General features: G+C 40.2%; 1 protein-coding gene across 5 annotated transcripts in view; it reads right to left on the reverse strand.

The window, feature by feature from the left end:
* Positions 1 to 15,864, reverse strand: part of THRB (thyroid hormone receptor beta) — a 129,538-nt gene extending 113,674 nt beyond the window's left edge. For 2 of the 5 annotated variants that reach the window (XM_035317150.1, XM_035317152.1), the window contains exons 1-3: positions 15,681 to 15,856; positions 13,821 to 13,954; positions 11,563 to 11,592 (exon numbers count right to left, since the gene is read on the reverse strand). The gene's annotated coding sequence lies outside the window, so the exon portion shown is untranslated. Of the gene's footprint in view, positions 1 to 11,562; positions 11,593 to 12,259; positions 12,262 to 13,820; positions 13,955 to 15,680 lie in introns of all 5 variants that reach the window. The other 3 variants (XM_035317155.1, XM_035317148.1, XM_035317153.1) reach the window with 3 other exon arrangements.
* Positions 15,865 to 23,858: the final 7,994 nt, after the last annotated feature.

Raw genomic sequence — 23,858 nt, forward strand, 5'->3', positions numbered from 1 at the left:
AATATAAACTGCCCTGTATTTGTCTTTTCCCTTGAAATAATACAGATTTTATAGAACTAATAAGATTTTCAAAGGATCTGTGGATGTGAAAGAACAAACTACAAAGCAGAGTATCATCTCTTGAGAACCTTATGACTATATAATAAAAAGAGCCAAAACTCTGGTTTGAAAATGGAGAGTTTACCAGCTTCACTTTTGGTGCATATCCACTTGTGCACGAAAAGATAAACAATGAAATGCAGGAAAGCCTTGTGCCCATAGCACTTTGGTTCATCTCCAGAACTTAAAATCCAGCAATGCTGCTTAATAAATATGACACACTGAGACACAAACAGAAAGAGTGTGCTGATTGCTTTTACGTAAACAAGCATCTAGGCATCAAATTTAATTGTCAGTAACTGGGAGGATTTTAAAAGACACAAATGGTCAACTTCTAAAGATTTTTGAGGCTGGCCTAAATCATCTAATTGTTCCTGTAAATCTACAGCTCCTGAAAGTTATTAAATCTCCCTCACTGTTGTTACACATTTTGGAACATGTATCCACTATAAACACCATACTAATTATAATTAATTACATTAATTTTCTCTCACAGTTTTTGCAACTACTTTCCTAAAACGAATCAGGCAAAGAATACACCCCCACACACCTCTGCAAGGCCAGCACAGCACAGTGTTATACTCTGGCCTACTGGCCTCAGCAGACCTCTGCCTGAAGCTGATTTAGGCTATCAATGAAAATGAGGTTGCAGAGTTTTTTTTTTTTTTTTTTTTTTTCTTCCTTTGAATCATCACAAAACCACCAGGAAAGCTGAAGCTGCTAGACATTTCTTGCCAGGAAATATCCTGAGGCTTGGGCAATGTATTAGCAGTCAGGCTGGAGGTACAGCCAGTCTTACACTTCCCCCGACTGCTCTGGCCTTGCCTCAACAGCTGGAGAAAACCTATTAACACCTTTCCAGCACATCAAATTTATCAGAATTTGATGTGTACTACTACAAAGTACAATGTGGAGACTGATCCATAGATCCTGGAAAAAAAATAAAAATAAAAGGAATCTTTTATATCTTTTAGTTGGCTTTAAATTACAGTCATTCTTTCTCTTAACGATGCTGACCAAGGTACAGTCCCTGTGTCTGCCCAATGCTACAGTGAATATTTTTTGGACTGCGATGTTTCTAACTATATTTAAAAAAATGTATATCTGAGTGAGAGCCTAAATCATAAATTCCAAATTGATATCAAATTTGTGGAGATGTATCAAAGCGTAAGCCCTTCACATTTCCTTCTAAAACTTCAGAAACCTTTCTCTGAATTCCCAGTATGTCTTTGGCTCTCTAGACTAATACTTTGCCAGAGGTACTATTTAATTATGTCTCATCTAACCTGAGGTGGAAGTTGAAATTCAATAAATAAATATGCAAATATCTGCAAGTGATTCGAACTTGCAAAATATAATCCAAATGTTTACTGCCATCCTATTTAAGATGTTCCCAGCAGACATTTTTCTAGCTACAGACTAAATGCCAATAGGATCTGATTTCCTAAGAACCAACAGTGAACGACAGATAAACATGTATAAAGAAGTTCCTGAACAAGATTCCACAGATAAATCCTTTTGTTATGAAAAATATCTGAAGAATTATACTTAACAGGGAAATCTGAATGGCTATGTCAGTACTCAGCTACCTGCCACACATTTACATCAAGGAAAAGCATTTTTCCCACCAGTGGAAGAATTTAACTGCGCGGAATACAGGAAAAAGAAAAAAATCCATTGTGAAAGGGCTCTTTCACCATTCCAGTCGAAGTGTATGTTTCAAAATACGTCAGCTGGACAAACAGAAAACCCAAAAACAAAGGATGATTAAAGGTATCTTCACCTCGCAATTGGTAACTATGTGTTCCAGCAAGAAAACACTGGGAAAGCTACTGGAGGAGTTTTCCTTTGGCTCAGGGAACAGATGAGCAAGAGTTCTCCTAAGGCACTGCTTACAAAGCCAAAAGCTGTTAAATTCAGTGGCGGCTGAAGCAAGTTACAACACAGTCTGCTCCAGCCTATGTGGACAGAGCCAAGCTGCAGTATAATAACATTTAGGGAAAAGAGGGAGGGAGGGAAAAAACATACCTTATGATTTTCAAAGTCTGAACTAGACACACGGAGCTGTCTCAACCAAGTCAGATGACAGAGGTGAATGAAGCAGGCTTTGTGCTCAGACCCTGCTTGCCTCTAACACTGCAGATTTCAGAGTTATATTTTCTACTGCTTATTCAATCGAGTTTTCATTTCCAAAAGAATAGGGACACTTTCTTTGGAAAACTATGCCACTTACTGTCCCTGGGGAAGGCTTTTCCAGTCCAATGAAACTCCTCTCTCCTGACATGCATTCTTTCTCAGTTAATCTAATTTTTCCTATATGACAGTTTACCATCCCAAGCAGCTCTAACTGGTGCTTTTTGATTAAACCACTCCTCCAGCACTGCCTCCACCATGCCATTCTCCTACAGGAAATCTCTCTCACAATCTGTCCTTGCACATTTCTTCATGTCCATGGTTCATTTTCCTCTCTCTTCTCAGAATTTCAGTTCAAACACATAAAATGATGCATAAAAACTAGGAGGAAGTTTAAAAAGCCCTTGAAGCGAAAAACCTGCTGGAATTGAGAACAGCAGCAAAGGACTGTTTTCTGGTCAGCTGTGCAGCTCTATCTCATTACATAAGCATGAGTGTAAAATAACTCCTATTTGTGTAATTTCCACTTAATTAAAGAATTAGCCTGAGCAAACTCTACTGGCATTCTAAGGAAGACAGAAAGAGTTAAGAGGCTCTCAAAGGCTTTGACACAGTGAGTAAGATGCTATGTCGGTCAGAACCAAGTTTTAGCATTCCATAAGAATAACAAATCAGCACAAGTTCTGTTTTAATTTTATTTTAAGGAAGCAGGGAATAATAACATTCAAACAGAACTATGAATGTTAACACATTTCACATCAGGCTCTTGTTTAACTTTCACATCCTCCGATATGTGAAAGCTCTACCTTTCAACAACTTTCAGAAATGTAGAATATAGAGTATAAGCATGCAGAATGGGAACCACCAGGGTCAGCCTGCCATTTTCCAGCTGAGGAGAGGTTGTTGAGAGAAGTCAGCACTCCCTGCCATTTTCACTTACCTTTTTCTGCCAGCTAAGCTGGAGCTCTTCCCATAAATCCCAGTAAAATCAGTTGATTTTACAATTTTGCCAGAAAAATACAACCTCCCATATCTCAAGAAATTATGTGGTAAAGAACATCTGCACTGAGGCTACTTATTAGGAAATCCTGATGTGCTAGTAGTGTCACTGTATGTTAAAGTGGCTCTACAATTATTATTTTATTACCCTGCCTGCATTTTCAATTTACAAACGCACTCTGGAACTGTGAGAAATAAGGCACCCTGCATCAGCCCCGGTGAGGAGTGAGACTAACTGTGTATGGTTACTGTGCTAACATAAAGGAAGCCAGAAGTGTCAAACTTGTCACAACTGCTCAACAGGATTTTCTCTCAGCCCTACACATCTACTGTAACTAAAGGACTAAGAACTGTTTTAACCTGACCTCCTCTTAGTCAGCAAAAATTCGGTACTTCTTTTCAGCGATGACAGTCGGATGTGGCAGAGAACATCCTCCTTGGTTTCTGGGTGACCTCCATGGACATGTGCTAACTTTCTACAACGTGCACATGCACTTCAAGTGCAAGTTCAGAGTGTACAGTTTCCCTCCCTGAAATATTATTTTACCCTTCCTTCTGCTTTTTTTTTTTTTTTTTTTTTCCTGTGCTTATTAAATCAAAGAAGGGATGATTGGTTTCTAAATTAATTTGCTAAAGGGCAGTGAAAGATGCTGATCAGAAGGGAGGGAGAGCATTAATGGACAGACGTGTCTGGAAAGTTTCCTTAAATGCAAACATGACAACTGCCTCAAGCCTGATTCATTACAAATACAGGCCTGCCCGTCATGTTACAGGGGAAGAGCTTGTACTGTTTCTTGAGTATATTGCAGCCTACCTTTTCGCAGATGAAGGGAAAATTGCAGAAGGAGCCTGTCAGCAGCTCATGTTTATAGGAAAAATACAGTGGACTCTGTTCAGTCCTTGCTCCCTCTGCAAACAAAATCATTCCCAGTAAAAAAAATACAAAAACAAAAAACAGGAGGAACAAGAAATCTACATCCTCATCTCCCATTCTCCTGTCTGAAGAAGATCTTGGGAGCTGAAGCTTTTGTAGGAAGCCACCTCCAATGCCTGTACCAGCTCCCAGAGCTCTTTGGGGAACAGCTCGGACCAGAAGCACTCCCTGTGCACATCCTGCGAGTGGGGCCTCTGAATAAAGGGCCCAGGATACCACAAGAGATCCACTGTGCACCCTCCACTTCAGGCATGGGGTTGGCATGGGGAGGCCGCTTTGTAGCTGGCAAGAACAGCATTTGAGACTGTATTTATGTTTGGGATTTTTGCAGTGATTTTTGCATTTTGTGATTTTTTTTTTTTTTTCATATGTTTGGGATTTTTGCATTTTAATTGACCTAGGTCATCACACTACCTGAATCAATCAAGCGGGCACGCTTGCTAGCAATTTGGTTTTCATTATCTTTTGGGGTTCTTCCCCCACCACCACCATTTTTTTTTTTTTTTTTTTTTGGAGGGGGGAGTGCTTTTTAACTTCAAGATAAATTGTTCTTCGTTAGTAACAGAATTAGCCATCCATTTTGGCTGGCTGCACCTCCAGTTCACTTTCAGAAAGCCTAGGATACGTATACATTTTACTTTGAACTTCCTGCTAGACTGCATTTGCACTTACTTGGGTAAAAAGTTAGAACTTCTACATCTCTCGCTGCCTGAGGGAACCAAAAATATTAGCTCTGATTAAATATTTATTTTGCAGAAACACGAAATATATCATGCTACAGAAAAGTATTTTGAATGATACCTCTTCAGCAAGGCTGTGACTTACGGCTTTTCCTCTTACTGAGTTATACATTCAGTCAAACTACAGCTGGGCCAAGAAAACTCTGTTTTGTTTTGGCAAGGCATCAGACGGTATCTTCTGGTTTGCCAACACAGGCAGAATCTTGTCTAACTGTGGGATGCTCTTGGATTTACTACCTATTACCGAAACTATTAAGAAGCACCAAAAGGTTCCGGCCCCTTTTACGTATTCTTAGTTGAATCTCATTAGTTTGCCGGCTCTCAATTTGCACCCAAAAATACAGCAGTCTTTTCTCACCTCTGAGGGAAAATTTAATAGCAGTGTGTTAAGTCTCATGTTACTAGGCCTTCATTAGTTTTACAAGATATGCTAAATAATTAAAATGCACTTGTCAAATAAGTGATTAGAGAACACTTTGTGCTGCAGCGTATGTTTTTACTGTCTGTTTACCTCAACTGACAAAATTAAGTAATTCACATTAAGTCTCCCACACAACAGTGTGAACAACTGAGACCCTGAAGTTGCAGAGGGGGTGGGCTGGAGGACTCAAAGGGACACGTGTATATAGGATGTAATTAAAGGAAGAGCGCTGGATTAACGCCGCAGATGAGGAAACTGAAACTACAGAACCAAAGCTTGCTCCAAAGAATGAGAATGACCTAAAAGCAGATCTAGCCAACACCATTTAGATCTGCAGCAGCTTTTAGGCAGGCCTTCTATGGAGTCTCTGACCCTAAAAGTGGCAGAAATGCAGAGAGCGGGTACATGCTGCTTAGAGAGAACAGGACTAATGATTTTCAGCCCAGCATTGATTTTCTCAACCTTTACTTTACCTTATAAATCATCTGGCTGTAACTAGCTGCACATCTGAATTGGTATTTCAGAGAACAGGCCACCTTCTCACACACTTTTACAGTAATACATACTTTTCATCAGAAGGCTTTCACTAATGCTAATAGTAGCATACAATAGCCTGAAATATCCTGTAATAACCAGGATCCCTCTTGAATAAAAATAGGGGGCTACTACTGCGTAAAATGTCAAAGGGAGAAGAATTAGATGAGCAGCCCACCCTTCCACCAGGTCCAGGAGAGAAGACTATTTCCATAGTGCCAAAGACAAACCGAATTTCCGACACGGTACCTGCTGTCCTACCTGCCCCTCTCCTCCACGACACAGGCAGGTTTTAGGAGCCTGCTGCAGTCAGTGGGATGACCCGCATGGCCAAATGAAGCGGACGTATCCAAACCAACAGCGGGCTGCCTCTCCTGCTGATGGGAATTTATCTGTTTGGCCAGCCTGTAAGTTTTTCAGAAGCAGTCCTCTAAAGGTTGATCAAAAGAAAGCCCTGTCCAGGCACAAATCCCTTCTGGGAGCAGCCACACGTACGCTGCACCAGCCTGCCATGATGGGAGCCAGGCCCGTCCTCCCAGGGCTGTATGGAGCTGCAGGACCTGGTGCCCTGGGATTTTAACATCACCGTGGTGGTCAGGTTGGACTCGGTCAATGAGCACACATGCACAATCTGCTGTTTTTCAAATGCACTCGTCACCAAAAGCCACGTTTCCATTAAGCAGGAGGGAACGTTCCCGATGCTCTCGTTCCCTCACGGCATGCGAATTTCCCTGAATCGACACTTTTTGCGGCGTTACGCAACAGTGAGCAGAGCACGCTTAACTCTGATCTGAGCAGACACTGCCAACACAGCGTAAGCACCAGGGCACTTCTTTACACTGAACCGTGCTCTAACACAGCATGGGGATTAAACATAAAAGGGGTACGTTTATTTCCTGGAAGGGAACAGGCAGCTCCCCAGACAAAATCGTAGCTTCTTGTACAAGGGCTGTTAAGTAAACAAAGTACAGGACACGAGATTCAATAGCTTTTAAATGCAGTAGAACTGAGATTCTAATGGAAGCACCATTCTTCAAAGTGAATACAAAAATCTGGGCTAGCATTACATGGGAAATGATCCAAAAGAAGTCCCCAGACCTCAGCACAGCTCCTCCTTTTTGTTGTCTCGAGTGCTTTCACAGTATTGCCTGAACCAAAAGAAATGCCACGGAAGCTCTCAGTGATACCCCAAATTAATTTTGCAGCCTCATGTATCACTGTCCAATAGAGGAATTTCTTCCGTGTTATGGAAGACTGTTTTCTTTTATATTAAATGACTTAGCCATGAGCTTTCACACAGAAGAAAACAGCAGCAATTTGATGGCTCAAATACATTTATTAACAGGGACAGCAATTTTCTTCCCATGGCACAACCTCCTCTCCTCCTTTTCATAACTGAGGTAGCCAGTGAGAGTGACTCTGTGGTAGCAAAAACACATGAATAAAGACATCCTGAAGTTTGTTTTGAAATGCTCTCCGCAGCCAGTATTACGGCTATCGGGAATTTGTGAAAACCATAGGTGTGTATATTTTCAAGATAGATTGTGCATAAAAAACCATCATACTAAAAAATCACAACAGTTACTTCACTGCAATCAGCCAAACACATGTGAGTCCTGACTAACCAAAGCTTTCTCTCCTTTCTACCTCACCACAGTAGTGAATCCCATACCTACAAGCAAGGGTAATTCACCTTTTCATCCTTTTCCGGCCTCTCATCCTCCCTAACCTTTTCCTTTTCCTTGAAAGTCTGTGAAAGCAGGTGTAGACTCCATGTGCAGAGACAGAGACTTACTTATCTCATCCCCTTTGCTTTGGATTATCAAGCACAATGGCATTTCTCTTCCCTGTTTTTGCTCTTCTTTTGTTTTAGTCTGGTTACTTTTCTAATTTAAGTTTAAACTGCAAAGTCAATCTCTGCCAAACAGGGACAGCAGAAGTCACAGGAAGATGATGCTTCAGGTCTTTGTACTCGTCACCCCAGCGCAGTCCTAATTCAGGTGCATCCCGCAGGCACCTGTGTGCCAGCACTGCCTCAGACTGCCCCGTCTGCCATCACAGTTAATAGGGGATGCCATTGCTCTGCCTGTCCTACAGCCACATGTAAAACATATGAGAGGGTTATTCCAGGAAGGGAGAGCAGCAGGGATAGTCCGAGGACAGGAACAGGTCAGGTACAGGCTGCCCACCACCTGTTGGCATCACATGTGCTGGGACACAAAATCTTCTGCTGTGCCCAGGCTCTCCATCGAACTACCCTGGAGAGCTCTAGTTCCTGAAAGTTTTACAGAACAGCTTTTTTGCAGGTTTTTAAAGAGTCAGATTGACATGAAAACGCTCCTGAACTATTTTTTACACACACATATGGCAAACATAACTTTCAGTTATTACTTCTGTCCTGTTACTGCGGAGTTACATCTACAGTCTGTAATAGATGCTGTGCTATATAGGTGCAGTAGGATGACATCATTTTGATCCCGACTTGACGGATTTTTCCACTTGCAGTATCTTGCAGAGTAATTCCCAATTAATCTTGGATGTTAAAATTAATGATTTAACCAAAGTATCAAAAAGGACTCAGAGCTCTCCTTGCTCACAGTATTTTTGCTCACAGAAGAACACAGTAAAGATGGCATTATGCTCACAGTATCACTGAAGAAAATTCTGAATTTATTCAAGATGTTAGTTTATATCACAGAAGGGATTCGATAAACATCATATATAAATTATTACTTTTCAGTGATCTTAATACAAATGCAAACTATTAAGGAAGCCAGTGAAATATGACAAAATTTATGAAAAAAAATAGGGCCTTTGGACTATGGATCTACTCAAACCATAGCAGAAACTGGTTAATTACTATCACCCATCAATGCAGCATGCAAAACCTGCCAGCTCAGCAGCACTGTACCCACCACGGAGCTTCTTCATGGATCTGCTCAAAGACTTTTCAACCTTTCAATGGATCACAGCAAGTCACCACTGAAACAAGAGTGAGCAGCTTCAGCAGTGATTTTGGAAATTCTGTGGCTGCCTGTACCACATAAGAGCCTTTGTTCATGGATATGTGGATTTAGAAGGCCTGAAGGAACTATTATGGTAATCTGGTCTGACTTCCTGCCTGGCACAGGCCATAATACCTCACGCAGCAATTTCTTTACAAAGCACAAGAACTTGTAACTCTACTAGAAGATATTTCAGAAAGAGATCTAATCTTGATTTAATTACTCTAAGTGATCTACCACATTCCTTTCTAAGCATTTCCAATGGTTAATTACACCTACGGTATCATATTTCCAATGTGAACTTGCTTATCTTGCTGTGTTTTTGTCTGTTGGAGCCCTATCCTATCTCCCTACATAGATATTTTTAGATATTAACCACATCACACCCCAAAATTCTCTGACTTGAGATAAATAGTTTGCCTGCCTGGCACATCAAAACAGAGATTCCTGAATCCAACGCACACAGCTGCTGAGGGTTATTTTTCCTGGTGGTATTACAGATAGCTTTTGACTATACAGAGTTAAAGCAAAAAGTCAATTCAAGTACGAGAAGAAGGCACTGAAGATCTTTAATAAGTTTTCCCAGCTTTCATAGCAGTAACCCGTTTGGAAGACCTCGAAATTTGGGAGAAATGGCACTGCAATCTGGAGGGTTTCCCTTCTAACTTAATTGATTAATTCAACCTCCAACCAGATCATTAGTTCCTAAATACTGCAGTTAACTCATAAAGAAATCAATGGCCTATGGCAGGTGGTTTTCTACTACATCAAAATCACTTATAAATTCTGTTAACAGAATGAGCCAGTACTTCTGCAGGCACTGCCAAGGCAGGAATCCCGGAGCGTACAATATGTACCCTAAACTACTTCCAGTTGTGACTCCGGGAAACAAAATGAGTAAATTTCCACTACTGCTGTCATGCTTTATTACTTACACATATTACTTAGACGTTTATACTACTGTAGCATACAGAAGCTCTGCATAAGGCTCTCTTGTGCTAGGTGATCAACTAACAACACAGAGAGCTTAATTCGTTTTTGCAACATTTGGCCAGATCTTGTATGGCTGAATCCTGGTGAGGAGACAGGAGGACTTGTGTCCTCCCTGGATCATGGACGCTGATGAGATCAGTGTACAAAGACTGCTCAGAACGAGAATTTCCTCTGGCATTTAGTAAATCCCTGTACTACCCATGTGATTCTCAACACATTAGGAAGTTCCTTAACTGACTGTGTGACAGAAGGGCTTTCAGTCCTTTGCACGGACCTGGTGCAGAACAGCAGCATCTTGCTGTCTCTCAGATACATTATGTATGCACACACCTTTGTAACTGCAAATACGTGCACATGCACATGCACGCCGTGTACTAATACACAGCAAGAATATCCAAAGCTGGTTGTCTGCTATTTATAACATCATCTTAAAACCTTCTGCAACAAAAAATGTGATATGACACTTCATTGATTTTTCACAGCGCTTCTGTTTTTTTCCACTAATATTTCACATTTCTACTCACTTGTGGCTTCAGACAGTTTACATTTTGCATAGCTTAACTGTTTTCTTCTTAGCTTCCCTCTTCCCTATTCCAAGGATGTCCCTTGGAAATATGGAACACAGTTCATGCAGATGTATCAAGTTCTATTGGTTTAAGATGTCAGCAGGTTTAAAACCCCTTTCTTTTAATCACACTTCTGTTTGGAAGATGTTTGACTTGAAATAGGTGCACAGAGTCCACATAACCCCAAAAGCTTTACTTTAACAACCAATAAAAAACAATTCAGGTAAATATGGGTAAAAAGGAAAACAATTACTAGTAACACTTCCATTCCTCAGTATCCCATGAATGGCTACAAAAACTGAGGAAATTATCTGAAAACCAGTGATTGAAAAGTAACTGCATATTTCTGTCATGCTCTGGACAGGTTCCTACTGCAGCTGCCTGGCTCAACAGCTTGCTGTCACACACCTGATTATAAATTATTTGACATTGCTGCTTCACAGTCTAAGCATACAGCTTTCCAGATAATGCAGCACATGAAAGTCAGCATCCTCACTAGTGATGAAAGAAATAAAAAGATTAAAACCCCATTTTTAAAACACCCCTTCCAGTTGGTAACATACAAAAAGAACATTTTCTGTCTCTTGCTTAGCAGTAGGTACATACAGCATCAACTTGCAGAATGCAGCTTGAATCATGTAATGTGGAAGAGGAGAAAATATTTACTCCTAGACAAATTTGCTCCTCTAAAGATCCATTTAATTACCTGTGTAATTCATAAACTCATAAACCAGAAATCTGTTACAAGTTACTCATCAACCTATATTCTAATGTTTCATTTTCAAACTGCAAGAAAGTTCTCCTTACAAACAAACATTTTAATTTCATGAGGAGTGAAATTTATAAAGTCTGAAGAAAAATAATTACCTGTAAATTTTCCACGGGCAAAAATAAGTTTCCAAATCTATGCAGGTATCTTATTGTGATTAAAAGATTAAATACTGGCTCAGTAACCATAAAAAATCATCAAATGTCACTTGACTCATTCTGCAACATTACCTTCTTTCCTTTTAATTTATGTTTTGTCATACTGACCCACACGATATCTAGGATCCACTCTGAAATGCTTAGCATATTTGATAAAAAATAAGTGGAATTGACTTGAATATTTTACTAAAGTGGAATAACAAATTCTTACCTTACTAGAGCTTCATTTTCTGTTCTTTCACTGAAAAAGAGTAAAGAAACATGTATTAAAGATCCGTTTAGTAAAAAGTACTTTTCTTTATTTCAGTTTCACTTTAATCAGCACAAAGCTATGGGTGTCTTTTTATATAACTGAAATGAATTTCCGTGTTTTTTTTTTTTTTTTTTTTTTTTTGTTTTTTTTTTTTTTATAGTTAACCATTCACAGCAACTCAGCAACTTGTAAGTTATTTATTTATTATCTTAGCTAGCCACTGTTTCTGAACAAACATTTCAAATACTCTGGAAATAACAATACAAACAACCAATTTAGCTAATTCACCACCTGTACTGCAGGCTGGTTAGGTACGCTTTGTAGGCTGTTCAGTATTTGTATTGCTATTACTTTTACTTAACACTGGATATTTTTTCTTTTAAGATGGATTTGCATTTCAATGTGCCCATTCAAAGCTGGAAGTTTTGTTGTTTGTTTGTTTTTAAATAAGCCAGGTTCTGCTCCATCCCAAAACAGGTAAAGTCAGCGCCAGTTGTGGAAGAATGAAAACATCCCACCATTTTATTAAACATCTGCTTCAGCTAATCCATTCGAAAAGACACATTTGCTAACAGCTTACCAATGTATATCACAAAACCTCAAAAATAAGTAAGCTGTAACACTCCTCTGAAAAAGTTCCAGCATGACTCAGAACAACTGATGGATTTGGGGGCCTGCAAAAGTAACAATGTAAGTAACCCTTCATTTTTTGGTGACTTGTTCAGTCTTTGACAACCAGCGAGGGCTACTTACAGGTGTGGAAGCATTATTACTGGGAACTGGATTCTGGTAACTCTGAAGTAAACGGGAATTTTTGCCACTAATATATACAAGGACAGAATCACACTTTATTTGATTTCATTTTCTAAATTAGTACAATACACAGCATAAAGCAGAAAACAAAAAGGCAAGTCTTAATAAAATGACAACGATTACTGGTAGTTGTTGAAAAGCAGAGAAAATCACAGTGAGTTGCAGGCAAAGTGTCTCGGCCTCTAGCACTGTGTACACCTCGCGGGCCATCAATCAATGCATTTAGGGTTTTACAGAGGGAGGGAAAACAAGAAGGGATCTTCTTCTTTGTCAAGAATGAATGCAAAGCTTGGCCTCAAAGCATGGCATCAGTGCCATGGTTGAAGATATGAATTCTCAGCTCTACAATGAAAATACTATTCTGCAGGGGAGAGAGGAGTTAATAACACAGTCCTCTAAGAATGGCTGTGAATCTGTAGATCTACGGCAAGAAAAGCTTAAGTGAATAGTAGAATCACCTCTTTTCTTAATTTAGAGCATGTTCACCGAGTATTTTATAAGAGACCTAACATGGGCCTGTGTCAGAAAAAGAATGAGTAAACATGAAAAGAGACATTCCTGAAGTACAGAAATTCATTAAACATCCATTTTGTGAAACAGCACGAGATCACATTTTTAAGAATCATCTCATCAGAGCTGACATTTACAATGTCTGATTTACCACAGCTGAGCATCTGCACACATGTGCCTACAAGGGAAGGAGAATAACTATAAGGTCATTTCATTTCTTGGTTAAATATATCAGAACTCATAGGTTTAATTTTCTGCAGCTCTTTGTCATAATCAGCTGGTAAAACATGCATCAGATTACTTCACACTTACCAATCTGGCTTTGGGTCACCACTAGTGATAACTTTAGACAGGTTTTGCATACATTACAGGAATCAAGGGACAGGACCAGTAGGTATTGTATCACTGGATGCTACGCAGGATTTCAATAGGATTGAACAGGATTTATTACAGCATGAGCCAAATCCTTCTTACCTTTCTCACGCAAAATATCCATTGAAGCTAGCCAGAGTGCAGCTGAGGACATCTTATGTCTCTGATTCTTTGTTATTCACCTGTCCCAATACTACAGCGGTCCACAGCACAAAGCTTACGAGATCGGCATGTGACTTTGGGGGCATGGAAAGGAATATCTTACAGGGCGGCCTGTCTGAACCACCAAGCAGGTTCAGAGGGAAGTCTGAAGAAGACTAGAAATCATTCTGGACTTGTGACAAGATCCCCAGCTTTTGAAGCGAAGTATGTCTATGCTAGAAACACAGCATGGACTGCTTTGAAGCATGTTTAACTCATCCTACGTACTCATAAAAGAAGAATGAAAGCTGACTTTGGCAGGTTTTATGACTTTAAAAGAAAAGAAAAGAAAAGAAAAGAAACAGTTGGCTGAAGTTTACTTTATCTGGTCTAGTAGCTGATAACAGAGCAATCTATAATGAAGCCATGAGCACCTCCTATTGCATGTTCTCACAAGACCAACTGCCTGCCCAGCTTGATGGTCCCAGTAGAAATTTGGTGAAGAGGGCCACTTCTAGAGAAAGAAGTGCGCGCTATTGTTCTCCATCAAGTAGCAGCAAGCTTCTTTCCATCTTCAGATGACCTAGCATATTGCCAGTCAGAGATAACCTCCACCACATCGTGCCCAAAACCACGCTAGGTAAACGAGGCCCCAGGCACTCAGCAGGCCCTGCAGAAGACTTGTCAGGCCTCCTGCCCTACCTGCCTCTGACACCATGGCAAAGAGCTTCACGTGGGCTCTCTCCATCGAAGAAAAAACTATAGCATCTCCTGCTAACTGCACTGCGTTCATGCTTAATGACCTCCTTGCTTAGGTGGAGAAGATCTCAACAACAACAAAAAAAGACATTTTCACTGCAGTATTCAAGTGTGTCATATTTCCAAGCATATGTCTCTTTACAGTAAAAAATGTACTTGTTGCCTGTCACCAACTGCATTAACTTTGGATGCACTCTCAGTGTTTCTGCTAGACCGCCTCAAGAGCACATCGCTACCACTGAGCTAAACTAAGCAGCCTACTGTCCGCGCTCAGCAACAAAAGGCTCTGTAATTTCAACGAGGTATTTAACATTATCATCTCAATTCAGACACACAAAAAAAAACAACAACATAAATCTCTTTGCAAGCTCTATCTTTCTCAGAACAGCTCCTTATGAATCAGTTTTACAAATACTAAAACTAACACTAAAAACCTACAGAAACTGTTTTAACAACGTACTTCGCCACTGATGCTGTTCATGAATCTTAGAGAATACTCACCACCAACTGCAGACAAACCACAGAAAATTAATACTGCCAAACTGATTGGATAGCAGAATTGATATAAATAAAGATTTCCTCCTTTACCAGACTTAGAAAATTCTTGACTTCATGGAGCTATATGCATAAAAGGGTTCTTTCTTGCTTCAGTCATTCTGTTTCTGCCGCACAATGGTTAGAAGATATTGCAAAGCTGAAGCTAGGGCAACATCTTACCATTCACCAAAGCAGAGGTTTTGATCTCTATAACGAATACATCCAAATAGTTAAAACAAGTTCTTTCCAAATGATTAAGCACTTATCCAGTACACAGTAGGACAAAAGGCATCCAGGTGCACTTCACAAAATTTAGATATAAATTATATTCTGCCTGCCTTTGAGCAGGTATCATGTGTAGGGATGAGGGCATTCCTCTCCTCTTATACACACATCATTATCCAACAAAATACTATTCATCCTATTTCAAATTATTTCTATGCACCTGAAATCCTTCACAGACCACAACTGGAGAGACACAACTAGGGGAAATAATCTTTAAAGTTACCAAAAGATCCAAATCTTTTCAGCTTTCTAGTCTTCACCATTGCCCCAGACTTTGCTTCAGTTTACTTCTGTAGCCCCTGCAAGATGCTCTGATGCTCAGAGCTCCACAAGGAGACTGACTGAGCAAAGCAGCTACAATTTCCTTTTCCACAAAAGATCACAGAAAGCCAACTGTGTCTGGAAAGGCCACTGAGTTCTCACTCCATAAGAGCTGAGGAAGGAAAAAGAAATGGGTGGGGGACCAAGAATCCTGACCAGGAGATAAATTCATTCCCAAAGCCACCCCATTAACTTCAGCTTTCAGTTCTACTTAGCAGCTCACACAAAGAATTAAAATACACAACAGTAACAAAACAAAACAAAAACAAACAAACAAACAAACAAACAAAACAAAACAAAACAAAACAAAAAAAAAAAACAGGGAAAATCTCACTGACCTCCCTTCTCATGATGCAAAATCTGCTGGCAGAGCAAAGCAATTTAATCCTTCCTGCCCACCACTCTTGACTCAAGGCCATTTGATTTCACAGTTCCAGCACTCGCACCAGTTAGCAAGTTGTGCCATGCACTTTGTAGAGTGAAAAGCCATGGCTTGCAGCATGCCAAAGTCTGAACCGTGACAGGCGCTTTCATTTCTGAAACACACGACGGTCTGAATTGTTTGGTGCTTCCTTACTGTGACTCAGGCTCTGCGGGTATGGGAAGGCTGTAGATACGCCTGTTTGCACAGCCCAAGCTCTCTGCAACATACAGATGCATCCTGAGAATGTTTACGGCTAGTACAATGCTAATCATAACTATCATGCTGGTATATGCTATCTGCAGGATAACAGGCTAAAAGAAAGCTCATGTTTAGATTGGACAGCAAAGACAAGATCATAGCTGGAAGGCAGACAACACATAAAAAAGCTTCATATAAGGCATACGTACAGATTAAAAATTAACCATGATTGCCAAAAAAAAGCCTGAATACAACCCCAGCTGCAACTGCAGATGCCTACACATAATTGCCAGCTGCAAGAGGAACATGCGGTCTGTGCTCTGGTACCCCACCAGCATGGACAGCACCACTTCAGAGCTTCCACTGCAAGCCTGCCCATCTCCCCAAGAAAGGGCTGAATGCAAAGCACAAGCCTCTTTCCTAAGCCATGCTTTTGATGACCGTCTGTAATAGTAATCATAGAATTCAATGATTTGCAAGCCAGTCTTCTCTGGGGGTCTAAAGAAGACTTAACCTTCAACCATGTAGGCTGACCTTGCTGTTCAGAAGTGGAATGATGAGGTAGAGACAATCACCACTGCTATGGTTACCTGTTGCCCACGACCATCCTAAACAACTGAAAATTCACAGCTGCTTTACTGGCAAAGATGTGGAAATGCTACAAATAAGCTGTCCAGAACCTATTATCCTCTCCAGCAACTGGTGAATCCACAGATACTAATGCCTGTAGTCCTCTTTTTCCAGCATTTCAGTTACAAAGCTCTGCATTAAAGAAGAATTAACAAGATTAAAAGCTATTTTGGCTAGTAGGCCTTCAAGTTCCATTACAGTAGATTGTATTTACATTATAAATATTACTGTCACAATTTTCCTTGACTTAAAAAAGGACAAAGAGAAATCCATTTACTTTTAAAATAAAAACTGTACTTTAAAAGTAATTGTTTCAAATCCACACTTATTTTTCTACTCTTTTTGCAAATTCTACTATTTGTGCCATTAAAGAGAAAACTAACATACTATTCTAATGTGGGGATTGCATAAAATTCAAGAGAGCTAAGCAGGTCTCAGAAAAAGGCAGCTATTCTCTCCATGCATGACATAATCACATGCCTTAAACCTAAATCTTTTTTTCCCTCTGAGAGGTATTTGAGGATGCCATCTCTGCAGGGCCTGGCCCAGGGCTACCAAAGCCATTGCCATGACTCACACTGAAGTCAATCAGAAACCTTCCATTCACCTCAGGCTTGAAAATCTGACCTAAGCTCAAGAGCTCAATTAAGAAAGGCACCAAGATGCTGAAAACAAGCCTTGGTATATATTTTTGAACTATTAGCATTCACCACTTGGACCTTCAAACCTTTGATCAGAAAGCACGTATTTTCCTGCTTATACCCTGTCCACTGTATGAGAACAATTAGGGTTGTCTTCTTTACCCTTGGTTTGTTTTCTGTGAGATGGCAGAACAAACATGGCCAGTGCCTTGGCCAGAATGAATGTACAACAAATGTTGCTGTACAGTATCCCCAGCCAGTGCAGGCCATTACTGAGTCCTGGAATGAAACAGGACAGACTTTGCTTTATTATCTCTTCCCGGATGCAAGTCCCAACCCAAGATGTTACAGAGCTGAAAGCTTGGCAGTCTCCACCTACTCGCGATATACCCAGAACGCATATTTGTTCCTCAGAACTTTTTGTAAAAACTGAGTCAGTGGTGCCAGGTTTTCCTCGGAATGGCAGATGACATCCATGACAGCGGTACACTGGAATGCAGGTCTCACGGTACCTCCCATCCAAAACTAAAGCAAAAATGTGCCATGAAAGCAGAGGCTTAATATCTGCATCTAATGAAAAAGAGAAAAACAAAAAGCAAATTGTGGTGAACTAGCCCATAGCACATTAACTCCTTCAAGATCCTGTTGAGGTTTTTGGTTGATGTATTTCTTACTTCATTTTTTGCTACCTGTGTTGTGCGTGCCCTAATTTAAGTCCCTGTTTGCCCCAGTGAACAGCCCCAGCGCGGAGCAGAGCTGTGGCCACAGACTGCGTGGCTTGAGCAAGTAATACGTCCTTAAGCTCTGCACACATGTGGAAAGCTACACAAGTACCCTAAGAAGAAATAAAATCTGCCATTTGAAAGCCAGTGTGAAGCAAGCCTAAAGAGGAGAGTCGTTTCTTCTTGTTTATGGTACAATAATGATTTTAAGGAGTATTGCACAACTTGACATAAGCATCAGGCCAGCAACTCTGCTGGGAAGTGTTTCTCAAATGGCACTTTTGGTTGCCTTTATAAGAAATAGATAACGAAATAGAAACAGGTATTGCTAAGAAGTGCTTTGGAAAATGTCTCCCTATGCACAACATATACAGCACATATACATCTTCACTGAAAGGCAACTGCACTTAATTAGTCCTTGCAGCTGCCTAACCTCTCTTCATCATTTTTGGAGTGGTAAACATTGCTACTGACAATAAAAACACTTGCTAGTGATAACCAATTATGACTAAACTCAAAATACTGTTGAATCAAGACTTTCTGGCTAAGCTAAAAGAATAAAAGCCTTAATAAATTACATTTGCTTTATTTTCTGGAGCTAAGGTCAAACAGGCTGAAGCTCCAGGGTTTTTCTGAAGGGTGGAACTGGGCTAAACTCCGATTAAGAGACAAACTGACAGATTTTAACATTTGTTTAGTAAATAGGTAGTGATGTATCAAAACCATTCTGTTGCAATAGCCTTTTATGTTTATTTCTACCCAAGGAGACTGTGAAAAATTCAGTCCAAGTACTCAGATTCAAAACTATAATCGTTCACATTGAAAACATCTGAACACATGAGTACCAAAAAGAGGGAAAGTGTTATTTTCCACATTTTGGACACTCCATAGGAAAGTTATATTTACATTTTTGTATTTTTAGAAAGACAATGGTATTTGCATGCATTTTTTTTTTTCCCTCCAGCATATCACAGATAATACTCAGCTGTCAGGTTTATGAGGCATTTGCCATTGTAACTCAGCAAACAGAGAAATCCTTCGTTACTAATGGAGAACAAATAATGGGGATTTACAAAGCCGTAATTATACTGAGAGGGTTTATGTATAAAGATGCATTAAAAGGAATACTATATGCAAAATCAAATTGTAAATAAATCCTCAGAGTATTATCACCATTTATGCTACAGACCCTTCTGCAATGTTTCCATAAAAGGGATTTTAACCGCGTGGTTAAAAAGGATGCCTGCAGTCTCTGCCAAGGTCTCCTACGCGGGCTGAATTTGGTAGCATATACCTGTGCTACGGTTAGCGCACGGAGATAAATGAGCAGAGCAAACTCCAAGCACAAAGCTGTAAACCACACCAAAGGCAGATGATGTACCCCAGCAAGCTGCCAAAGCATGCCAGGTGCTGCAAGTCTTGGCAGCAACACGGGAACAGAGACCAAAGGGTCCCCACCAGTGGCTGCCAAGCAGTTGTATGAGCAGGAGAACAACCAACCAAGGAGCCCACTGCAGCTACCGGTCACGCCAAGTGCCACCAGCACAAGCATGACAAGGAATAAGAAGAACACAGCACTGAGGACAAAGACCACATTCTCGTGTTTGTGCTGGACCACCTGTGTAAGAGGCATTGGTGTCTGAGGATGCTCCAAAGCAGGCCATGGGCCAACTGCCAGCCAGCTTGTCCCAGGACTAGAGAAACGCCAAAGCAAAGACACCTTCAAGCACCCAACCGTCTGCACTAAAGAGGACGTTAAGTTTCACTTTGAGTTTCCCATGAGCAGGATCTAACTTACAAGTTATCCTACAGTATGACGCACGCTCTTTAGTTAGTTAGCAATGGACAACGCTATTTCTGTTCTTGTCAAGTCGATTTCCACATCTTCTCACAATCAAATACTGAGTCAGAGATCACCAAAAAACACTCAAGATATTTTGTATAAAGTTACCCTGAGATCCTTTTGAACCTCCTAGCTTATTGTTACACTTAATGAAAATGGGAGAATCTGATCGTTACTCAAGAAACTCCATTAAACTTAAATGAAATTACTTTCCCAAACCTCTCTCTAAGACCAGTGATTAATTACCATAGTTCAAATGTTGCAAATAATTAATTACTGGTAGGCAGTAGCATGTGGAGTTATGTACTGGATTTTTAAGGTTACCCTTCAACACTCAAAACAATTACTAATGCTATAAGGGACAAAAAGTACACCAGTTGATTAATTGCTTTGACGGAGAGAGGCACCACCAGCAGTTAGATGGCAAACAGGAATTCCAATCCAATGCAACAGATGTCAATACCCTGAGTAATGTCTCCCATGTAGAAATTAAAAATATATGTATTAATTACAATGTTTTGACTTCTGGCATGGATCCCTGAGCTGGACAGGGATGCAGGATGGCAGTGCAATGGAAATGCGCAAGAAGAAATAACGATGGTATGATGGTATGAGATGGTATGCAACAAACCCACAGCACACAGGGTATTGGCAGGGTGAAGAAATGGGTACCATCACCTCCATGTTCCTCCCATGTCAGCACAGAGGTGATGGGGAAAGTTGATGCTCAGAGCCCACTGGTATAGGAGGGGAGCAGAGAAGGAAATCAGAGAGAAAAGGGGGGAGAGGCAGAGGACTCATTGTTCACAGGCATATGAGGTACAAAATATCCTACTTTCTTGTTTCTATAATTCATTCAAAAAAGGCTCTCATAGCATGTTTTGCTTCATGGTTATAAGGAAGGAATTCTCTTCTGCAAATGCATCAGAAGGACAGTATGACAAAGCAGCTGAATATTGCAGCTAAGTTACAATGGAGCAGAAATTTGCATTTTTTCATGTTACAAACCAGAAGAGCTTTTGTTCCGTATAATATTTCAACATTGCCTTTTTTTTTTTTTTTAATTTCAGGCTCAATCTATGACGTCGGTATTTGGGATCGGTCATATGGGCTATGTAATGGAAAAGCTCTATAACTTATCTGAATCATTATTTTATTTTGTTCTCCTGTGGTTCCAATTGTTCATTGTTAATTAGATCCAGCCACAACATCTCATTGTGCAAAAGGCATACTCTGTTTTAATCAAAATCTTGGACTGCATTTTGGATGGCATCTTCAACAACTTGGACAGAATATTCTGTGGTTTCCTCACTGATGCAGAATCAAAACGATTAACTATGAGCATGTCTTCCAGTGAATGCTGACAGCTATTATCAAGTTATTTTGATGAACTTCTGCATGATACATGGAATTATTCTCGATTTTATTGTATATTTTACATGATTTCTTCACTCAAAACAATACTGAACTGTAAACCTGTCACAGAGGATGTATCCATGGTGAATTCCAAAATCATTTTTAAATTATTCATCTTATGCTATCTTGAAAGTCATGTTGTAAACACAAAAGATGGCTGTGCTTGTCTCATCTATTTGAAATCAGACCTTTTTACTTATGATTTTGAAATGACTTTTACCATTGTTTTAGCATTGCAGAGAAACTGTTGCTGAACAAAACATGCCAACAAGTGAATGCTTACGGACTGCTTGTGTAGCCGCGCTTTGGTGGCAAGGTACTGATTCAGGTTATCCTCAAAGGTATTTACTGGTGACAAGATCTGAAAAATGTCTCCTTGGCAGGAATAAACACAGTGCTCCACTTTTTCCTATCAATACATAATTTGTCATTCAATGGCATTCCCGATCGCAGTGCTGCTGTTCTGAGAACCCTCCCGAGGTTCTACATTTGCCCACCGATATGTACCTGTCTCTTTTACATCACCCCATCCAGCATCTTCCTCCCAGTGTCCTCCCCCTGCTGAATCACAGACCGAGGAACTGACGTCTGATCACCTGCTCGTAGCAGCACGATCACTAACTGCAAGCAAAAAGGAGAAAGAGCCTCTACATCACTGGGTGCTGTAAGGACAGTAAAGAGAAAATTATAGAGAATCTTGTTATCCAGACAGAATTGTCTGGAGTTCAGGAAAACAAGACCATCTTTAATGGAACCTTGTTTCCAGTAAGAACTGAATACCATCTTTCAGATGTTTTAGTTTACGCGCTAAGATGGACTTATGCCAAATCATGAGTCACTTCTGAAAATTCACGATCCTGTATCTAGTATCAAAGGCCAGCAAAAAATAAATTCCTGTAACTATTATCAAAGTAGCACCATAATTTGGAGAAAATGAAAAGCCTTTTTTTTTTTTCTTTTTTTTCCTAAAACAAAACAAAACACCACAGCAAAGATTTTCAACTGACAAGGCAGGAACAAAGGGAATAGACACATACAATAACACACAAAAATAAGCCTCTTCCTTACGTGGGGAAATATTTTATATTTCTCACAACTAAACACCTTCTGCCCACATTTTAGAAGAAAAAACAGAATAGTAGTAATAAAAGTTTATCTACTTTTTCGACACGGGGGTACATATGCTAGCTATATCAGACCATTTCAAGCACTGCACCTCCAGAAGATTAAACCAAACAGATCATATTTCTACCACTGCATATAAATGCTAAGAGTCAAAATTCCCCAAAGTGTACCCAGAAATACTCTCATTAACAGCAATTTGCCTTGCATGGCTTGAAGGACAGACATTCCACAAGTCTCTCGTTCTGCTTTGCCCTGAGTCTGCATGCTGTTGCTTCTGCTGCCCAGCACCAAATCCTGCACTCGCACCCACAGACAACAAAAAGCAGACACCAGCAGGAAAGCAGCTGCTTCCTTGTCGCACAATTTTTGCATTAGTAATTCCCAGCCACTTCCAGAAGTGACTGACAGACATAAACTTTCTGAGAAAATAAAAAATGAACATAGCTGAAATTGTGTCGGTTTAACACTACGGCACAGACGACAGCAGCTCTATATGCCAGCACAGCAGGAAAAAACTAAATTGCTTTTAATAGACAAGCGTTTAGTACAACTTGTATAATCCACAGTGACATTTCCCCCCTTCTATTATGTAAGCCAAAAGCTAAACTTTCACTTTTATACAGTATGCTGGCTGTCTCCAGCAAAGTGGGCAGGGTGCTTTATCACCTTTCTCTCCATTTTTGAGATATTTTAGCAGCAAAGGAGGAGAGACTTATCAGATTCCTCAGGTCCTTTCCGCAACTACTGTCTTCTGCTGTGCTGTGTTTATGTTGCTATGCAGACATCAATTCAACGGGCTTCGACAGGCACTGCTATTTGTTTATTTAGCACAGCTCATATTTTAAGTCTAAGAAACTCAATGAGCAGTTTAACTCTCCGCAGAAAATCATTTAAAAGATAAAGAAAAATCCAGGAAATTGCACAAAGAGATGGGATTTGAAAAATCAAGAGAGGTCAATACATTTTGCTAGCATAATCCCATAATACCTTTTTTTTCCTGAATTTAAGAAAAAAGGAAAGAAACAAGAAAATCAGTAGCTAGAGACATCACAGTTTTTGTAACAGGCATCATACAGAAAGTAAGAATATCTGTAGAATACCTATGGGAGCATCTAAAGTGCCTATCTTGCCGTAAGTTTCAGTGAGGTACAATCCCTATTTTTTTTTATGTTATGATTTTCAACACCATGGCTGCAAAGACAGCTCACGCCTGTGAACTGACCGAGCCTCGTTGCAGAGCGCCTGACCCAACACCTTCACACAACTCCGAGGATGCCCCATTCACCCGCGTGCAACCTTCACAGCCACAATTACCCGTGAGAAGACTCTCAAAATGGCATACAGCAGCGGATTCAGAGAAATTGGGAACTGCTCAGAAAGAGCAAACAGGTAATGACAGACCTGTTCTGGTGGAAAGTCAGTTTATAACCCCAAAATATTTAAATAGTCAATTATTTCCCAATCTTTCTGTCCATCTATCTACCATTATCCTCCCCAGTGCTGCCACAGGCTAAATC

Source organism: Oxyura jamaicensis, chromosome 2 (genome assembly GCF_011077185.1).
Source record: "Oxyura jamaicensis isolate SHBP4307 breed ruddy duck chromosome 2, BPBGC_Ojam_1.0, whole genome shotgun sequence".
NCBI classification, from domain to species: domain Eukaryota; kingdom Metazoa; phylum Chordata; class Aves; order Anseriformes; family Anatidae; genus Oxyura; species Oxyura jamaicensis.